The sequence below is a fragment of the Mus musculus genome, chromosome 17 (genome assembly GCF_000001635.26).
Source record: "Mus musculus strain C57BL/6J chromosome 17, GRCm38.p6 C57BL/6J".
Lineage (NCBI taxonomy): Eukaryota > Metazoa > Chordata > Mammalia > Rodentia > Muridae > Mus > Mus musculus.
Window position 1 is genome coordinate 29,718,492 of NC_000083.6, and position 8,479 is coordinate 29,726,970.

Sequence of the window (8,479 nt, forward strand, 5' to 3'; positions counted from 1 at the left end):
TCCTTGTTTCTACCCACTTATCTCCACTCCCGAGTCCGTTTCTCTATGTGAATAATAACCCCACCTCAGTGTTTGGAGGAGAAAAAAAATTTTTTTCAGATCTGTGTTTTCTTCATGATAGAGCCCTTGAGTGATGGGGCTGGAAGGGACCTGAGATACCATCTCACTTGGCTGCCTGACTGCGACCTGCAGAGGGAACAGGTAGTAAATTCTACCTGAACAGGACGCAGGCTGCTGAAGTTGTTTAGTGCAGTTCTCAGCTTAACACCCGGCACAAGAAAATCTTCCTCGAGAACATTGTCTATCAGCTGTCAATCAACAACCCTTCCAGCATTGGTTCCGTCCCAGAAAAAACAGACTCTGCTTCCCAATTATCACAGGCGCTGGCCCAGGGGAGGTGAGAAGACGAGAAGGAGAAGCACTGTGTTCTTTTAGAAGTGGCTCCTTCTGTGTTTCTCTGGCACCAAGAAAAAGCCACAGAACTCTGGGTGTGCCTCATGTGGGTCTCATCTCTTCCCAGTTTAGGACAAAGTTACCAAAGCGCTCAACTTCCATGTCTTTTTTTCAACAGACCTCCTCCTCTGGGTCTGATGATGGAATAAAATGCTCAAGACGAGGGGCTGGAGAGAGGGCACCACAGTTAAGAGCATTTTGGCCCCTGCATGGGACCTCTTGGTTCAATTCCCAGCATCTACACAGTGGGTTTTTGGTTTTGGTTTTGGTTTTTTTTTTTTTTTTTTTTTTTTTTTTTTGCTTTTGTTTTGAGACAGGGTTTCTCTGTGTAGCCCTGGCTGTCCTGGAACTCACTCTGTAGACCAGGCTGGCCTCGAACTCAGAAATCCGCCTGCCTCTGCCTCCCAAGTGCTGGGATTAAAGGTGTGCGCCACCACACCCGATTTACACAGTGTTTAATGACAGCCTGTAACTCCCGCTTATTAGCATCCAATGCTCTCCTCTGGCGTCCTTGGACGCTGCCTACACGTGATGGACAGACAAAACTCTGAAGCACAAAAATAAAGTAAATCAATCTTTTTTTAAAGCCGGTTGTTGGTGGCGCACGCCTTTAACCCCAGTCCTTGGGAGGCAGAGGCAGGTGGATCTCTGAGTTCGAGGCCAGCCTGGTCTACAGACTGAGTTCCAGAACAGCCAAGGCTGCCCAGAGAAGCCCTGTCTTGAGAAACCAAGAAAGAAAAACAATAACAAAAAGAACAACAAAAAACTCAATGGACTGGAACCAAGTTCTTTGTGAGTTATAGTGAAAGGGGAACTTTAAGGTGAAGCCCTCCTGGACTCCAACTGCACCGGAATCATTTTGCAGCTGTACAAAGTAGCAATGTGGAGCAAGGTACTTCCATTTTCCAGGCCTCAGTTTTCACATCTGGTAAGGGTCATCATGCCAGGTGTGGAAGGTCCCCATGAGACCTGCTAAGAAGTTGCATCTGCAGAATGAGTGACCAGGAGAGTCCACAGGACCGAGGAGCCACCAGTCACTGCCGTTTGTTTTCTTGTCTTGAGCCTGGTTTCTGTGAGCCTTCACCTGCCTATAGCACACGTGTTGATTTGCATTTGAGGCAGATACCTGGGGTGTGGAGTACACTGCAGCCACAGCATGCACAGGCATCTCCACTGAGGGGTCTGCCGCCTCTCTCACCACTTGTCCTTGAGCTGGGACATCAGTCACAGTTTGATGTGTCAGGGCAACACAAAATTGTGCTGATGGTGTGCTGTGGGTAGAGGATGCCCGGGCACCCAGTAATCCACTCAGGTCTTAGCCCACCCCACGTGACCCTGGCAAGTACAGAGACCTGCCTGCTATTCCTCTGAGGACTCTTCACTGAGATATCTGCAGCCTGGCCTGGCAGCCCTGCCCGGGAACAGATGGGAGTCCTGGGGGGTGGCGGGCTTGTGCATCTTTGTTCCCCAGCGAGCTGTGGGCCTGAGCTGTCTTTTTTGAAGGTTTTTGGAGTGGCTAAGGCAAATAGAGCATGTGTGTTGGTGGGTGGGAAACCTGGGTGACTTCTGGAAGGTTCTCATGGCACAACCTCGGGTTGGTCAAGCCTCCCCTTTGGCCGCGGTTTTCTTTCTCTGCAAAAAGGACGGAGCAGGGATTGCTCGCCAGCTTCGACACCCTCCATTCTGCTTTCATGACCTTGTTGTTCGAAAGATGCCCAGACATAAGGCGCTGTGATTAACTGGAAGGTAGACATATGCCGTAAGAACAAACTCGTTGTTACCCTCATGGTATCTTTAATCCAGTTAGAGAGACAGACTGACAGCACGAAGTAGCAAATGCCCAGGCATGGTAGAATTAAATGCCAGCTGCCTGGTACTTACTTTTGCTGCATTAGTGGCTCCAATAGAAGCCATAGAAGAGTGCCGTGGGCATCTGGGGTGGTTTGGCAGGGGCTCTAGGTCAGAGGGCACAGATGAGACTGCACTGGGTGTTGATGAGAGGGGATCCCAGTTGGCAGTGAACGCCAGAAAGAACCCTCTCCAACTTTGGGTAACAGCCCAACCTCCAGATGGTTCCTTCCGTCCTTCTCCTCTGCCTGGCCTTGCCTGAACTGTGGGACCCAGGCTCCCGTCCCCAGCAGTGCCCCGAGGGAGACTTTTCAGAGCAGGGGCAAGCAAGAGCTGCATCGTCAGAAGCACTTCAGGCAGGAAATGAAGAGTTTCGTAGGTGGTTTAAAAATACAGTGGGAGCTGATTTATGTTTGAATTTTGTTCCAGGGCAGCAGATCATAGCCCAAAGTTCCGAGGCAAAGGCAGCGGTGTCTTTATGGGCTGCTCGGATGGGTTTCATATCTTTGTGGGTTTTATATGTTTCAGCTAAGCCAAGATGCTGAAACATCTTTTTTTTTTTCTTTTTCTTTTCTTTTTTTTTTTTTTTTTTTTACTTTGCTGGGGGAACTTTGTATATACCATGGCTTAGCTCCAGATTCATTTTGACTATATTATAAAAACTAGATTTTTTTTTTTTTGCTCATTTATTTGGTGACCAGTTCTTAGTCAAGTGAAATCGAATAATAAGTAGATAATCTAGAGATTTTGAAAACAACAGGATGGGGGATTGTTGAAGGCATAGAAATCCAGATTATTTGATCCCTCAGTATCTGTTCTTGAAGCTTTCTAAGACACGGTCTTGAATTTACTAGGTAGATGGGGGATGACCTTGAACTCACGATCTTCCTGCCTCTACCTCCTAAGTGCTGGGATTAGATTACAGGCATGTAGCATCATGCCCAATTGTATGCATCAAACCCAGGGCTTCATGCCTACTAGGCAAGCATTCTCACTGGCCTCTTGAGAATGTCAGCCCTGGGGTCCGGTCTTGGGGTGCCCTCCCTTTCTGTGATTGACAGAGATTGCCATTCTCCACAGACCTGTTTGGGGATCTTGAGTTTCCTCGTTGTAGGTCTTCCCTGGCTCTGCTCACGCTCTCACTGACTTCTCTCAGCTCAGTCACAGTGTCTATTTCTTTCCACTTAAAGATGTGCATTTTTATTTGATGCATGCAGGTGTTTTGCCTGCATGGATGGCTGTGCACCATGTATGGGCCTGGTGCTCTTGGAGGCCAGCAGAGGGCTTTGGATCCCTTGGAACTGGAGTTACTGAAGGTTGTGATCTGCACTGTGGGTGCTGGGAACTAGATTCTGGTCCTCTGGAAGAGCAGCCAGTGCTCTTTCCTGCTGAGCCATCTCTGTGGCCGTACAGTGTCTATTTTTTAGCTCACAGGATGACGAGCATTTCACTAAGATACCTGGGATCCTTTTTTGGGAACACAAAGGAACATGAATACATCAATAAATGCATTCCGTGTTTGTGTTTGTGACACTTTATTCTTCCTAAAACAGTTTCTGTATCCATTAGCTCTGTGGCTAAGGAAAGGAGAGCTGGCTTAGACACCCCCATTTCCCAGAAAAAGGAATAGCATCCATCTGTAAGTAAGGTGGCCCACAGAAAAGGGCAGGGCCGTTCCTCCTGTGCAGAGGACCAAATGCCTCCTTTGAAGAAGACAAGAGGATGAAGCTAGCAGCTAATTAGGTGGTTTAAAAAAATCTTTTAAAATGTATTTTTTTAGTATGTATTCAAATATGTGTTTGGGCGTATATGCGGAGGTCAGAAGACAACTTGCAGGAGTCAAATTTCCCTCCAGTGGGTGTTGGGGATCGAACACAGGACGTCAGACTTGGCAGTGGGTGACTTTGCCCACTTAGCCACCTCACCCACCCCAGCAGATGTTCTTCCTCTTCCTCCTCTTCCTCCTTTCCCTCTTCTTCCTCCTTCTTCTTCTCTTTTAGAAAAACTAACTAAGCCTTTTCTTTTCTTTTCTTTTTCTTTTTTTTTCTTTTTAAAGATTTATTTATGTAAAGGAGTACACTGTAGCTGTTTTCAGACACCCAGCAGAGGGCATCAGATCCCATTACAGATGGTTGTGAGCCACCATGTGGTTGCTGGGATTTGAACTCAGAATCTCTGGAAGAGCAATCAGTGCTCTTAACCGCTGAGCCATCTCTCCAGCCCCAGCTTTTTATTTTCAGATTTACTTATTTTTATTTTATATGTGTATTTGGCTTCTATGTACATACATGCGCCATGAGTGTGCCTGGTGCCTAAGGATGCCGGAAGAGCGCATCGCATCAGCTAGAACTGGAGTTATGGATGGTTGTGAGCTGCTGTGTGCTAGGAACTGAGCTCTGGTCATCTGCAAGAGCAGAAAGTGCTCTTCACTGGCTGAGCCATCTCTCCTGCCCTTTCTGAAACCAGAGATTTTCTGAATCATGTAGGGGTTTTGTTTTGTTTGGACTGAGGTTCTTGTCTTTTTCGTTTCCTTCCTTCCTTCCTTCCTTCCTTCCTTCCTTCCTTCCTTCCTTCCTTCCTTCCTTCCTTCCTTCTTTCCTTCCTTCCCTTTTCTCTCCCATAAGCGATGCTCCTCGGGCTGGAGAGATGGTTCAACCATTAGGAGCTCCCCCAGAGGACCTGAGTTTGAATCCCAGCATCCACTGTCTATAGTTTCACCTCCAGGGGATCAGATGTCTCTGGCAGGTACCTGTACTCACATGCACACACACACACACCCTAATGTAGATTTACACAACTACACATAACCTAAAAATAACACAACTAAATGCTTTTTTTTTTTTTAAATGATGTGTCCTGAAGTTCAGGCTTTGGTCTCCCAGACCCACAAGTCAGACCCCTGAGTTCAGTTTTTCTGTATCTTAGACTTTGGGGAAGTAGTCATGATACAACCATTCACACTTGGTGATCCAGGGGGAGACATCCAACCCTGCTGTTCATCAGCTGTGTGATGCTGGGTAGGTTATTTAACTCCTGAGCCTCAGTCCCTTCATCTGTGAAATGGGGACATCAAGAGGAGAAGAGCTACTTAATAAGGTACATTTGTGATGAAAGCCAGGGTTTCACACATCAGTCAAAAGCTTTGACACTGACCTATATCACAAGGCTTCTCTATTTGACCCTTTTAGACAGGGTCTCACTGTGTAGCCTGGGCTACTTTTAGGCTTGCAGTAATCCTTCTCCTTTGGCCTCTCTAGTGCTGGGATTACAGGCCACATCATCATGTCTGGCCTTAATAAGGTTCTTATTAAGGTTCAGGAGTGTTCACGAGCACCCTGGAACCTAAAATAGCTTGGAATACAAACTGACACAAAATGTCAAGACATGGAGATTTTTAAAAAAAAAAAAAAAAAGCCAGGGAGTGGTGGCGCAAGCCTTTAATTCCAGCACCACTTGGGAGGCAGAGGCAGGTGGATTTCTGAGTTCAAGGCCAGCCTGGTCTACAGAGCGAGTTCCAAGACAACCGGGGCTACACAGAGAAACTTTGTCTTGAAAAAAAACAACCAATCAGCTAGCCAACCAAGCAAACGAAAAAGCTTGCATTGCATGGCTCTGGAGGAAGAACTTTATAACCAGCACTGTGTCATGATGTCAAAGGTCAGATACTCCTGGTTGCTGATAGCTATCACACCACAAACATAGCTCATTTATTTTGCATAATTTTACAGTCACCCAAACAACCCCATGAATGAGACAGAATATATGTGTCTGGCAAAAGAAAGCCGGTGTTCTGCAGGGGTGATGGCCCCGCCCAGGCTAGACAGCAGTCTGGACTGTTGGAGTCGAACCCAGAGCCATCTCCTTTGGGTCGCACTTCCCAAATGACAGCAGTGCTGGCTGCTGTCAGGACGCCAGTTTAGTAGCTTATAAAGGGCACTGTCCCTGGAGGCACAGAGTCCATTAGAGAAGCCAAATCCTTTCCGAAGGCTGCTCAGTGAAGACAGAGGATGGGCTCTGGAATGATGCCCAGAGTAAAGCCTGCTTAAGCTGGCATGCCCAGGCACCTCCAGACAGTGTCTACCCACCCTCTTCTCTTCCCTCCCGCAGGTTCCCAGCACCCACGTCTTACATACACAAGTTTATGGAACCCAGACTGTCAGACCCAGGGCTAATAGAACTCTCTTACTCATCAGCTGAACACACATTTATTAACCACCTATGGTATGCCTGGCATAGCCAATGTAATGGCTCAATAGACCCGAATCACATCTCTCATTGTACAGAATAGAAAGGCAGGTCCCCAGAGGGATGACTGCTTCCCTAGAGACGACAGAGAATTAGTCGTCTTAAGGAATCTTCTAGAAAGGTCTGTATCCCTCACGATGGTCTTGCTCTCCTGAGGCTGATGTGCTTCCTGGTCACAGCTGATTGGACCAGAAGATAATAGCTGACTGAGCTGGGCCAATCAGATTTTACCTTCCAGGAGTCAGACTCAGGAAGGAGAAATGGTTAAATCTCCCTGTATGTAAGACGTGGGTGCTAGGAACCTGCAGGAGGGAAGAGAAGAGGGTGGGTAGACGCTGACTGGAGGTGCCTTGGGCATGCCAGCTTAAGCAGGCTTTACTCTGGGCATCACTCCAGAGCCCATCCTCTGTCTTCACTGAGTGGAACTGGAGGGGCTTTACAAGATGTTACAAGGTGCCTGACAGGGTTCTGTGAACCAAACTTAAGTTCCATGGAAGAGAAGTGTGGACTCAAGTGCTGAGTCATCTCTTCAGCCCTGAGCTATCTATCTATCTATCTATCTATCTATCTATCTATCTATCTGTTGTTGTTGTTATATTTGGTTTTTCAAGACAAGGTTTCTCTGTATAGCCCCGGTTGTCCTGGAACTCACTATGTAGACCAGGCTGACTTCAAACTCAGAGATCTGCCTGCCTCTGCCTCTGGAGTGCTGGGATTAAAGGCGTGCACCATCACTGCCTAGTCTAATTACTAATTTTTGACAGTGTCTCTGTGTAGCCCAGGCTGTCCTCCAATTCACAAGCCTCCTGCTTCAGCCTCCCAAGTACTGGGATTGCAGGTGGATAGCGTCACACCTGCCATCAGAATAATGCAAATAAGACTGTGGACCATCCACTGACAAGATGACGCAGTAGGGAAAGGAACTGGCTGATACGCCTGATGACCATGGTTCGACTCCTGAGCCTCACACGGTAGATGGAGAGGACCATCTCTGGAAGTTGTCCTCTGATCCTGTGCATGTGTGTGGGCACACGTGGCGCAAACACACACACACACACACACACACACACACACACACACACACGTAAATTAATTAAAAGAACAAGCATAATTAAAGAAACAAGACTCAGGTCCAGCTTGGGTTCAACAGGGGATACCCGGCTGAACCCCATGCTTTCCCATCATGCTAACTGGGAGGGAAGACTGGGCTCCACACTGACATCTCAGAACCTAGCCCCCTACATATGGATTTTGAGATGCCAAACATATTCCCATGATCCAAAGGGGTTCTTATCACTTCAGAAATGGGATCACTGGGCTATGCCAAGTTCCCTAACCTCTAACACCATGGCCTGAAGTGTGTAAGTGATAGGCTCCAGGGTGTGGCACAGCAGACTAGCAGAACCCACGAGCCGTTGTGCCAGCCAGTCCAGTCCAGGGCCTCTCACCAGCCCTGTGTCCTGATGGGATATCACCTTCAGTCCCTTCCTCCGCTGCTGATCACTGGTGTCTGATCTTCTCCAGTTTTTCACAGCCTCCAATATATGCATAAAGCACTCAGAAGAGCATGAAACAAAGCCCCCTTTTTTTTTTTCTGTGTGGATAACATCTTTTCTTTTTAGTTAGAATTTGCCAGCAGATCTTTGCCAGGACCTCAGAGGTGAGCTTTTCCTCACATCTCTCTAGCCACTTCCATTCCCCTGAGATCCACCTTGGACTGATCACATATTTTTTTTCCCCCTCGAATAAAAACAAGTTGTATTCAAAGCCTTTATGGGCCAGCCACATAAAAAGCTGCCTCTGCCTTCGGACAAGCCTTGATGTGTGTGTTGAACCTTTGAGGAGGCGTCATGTCTGCTCCTATGTTCCCCCGGGGCAGGAGCCGACCAGCTGATTCAAATTCTCATCATACATTCCTTTCTAGTTGTCACCT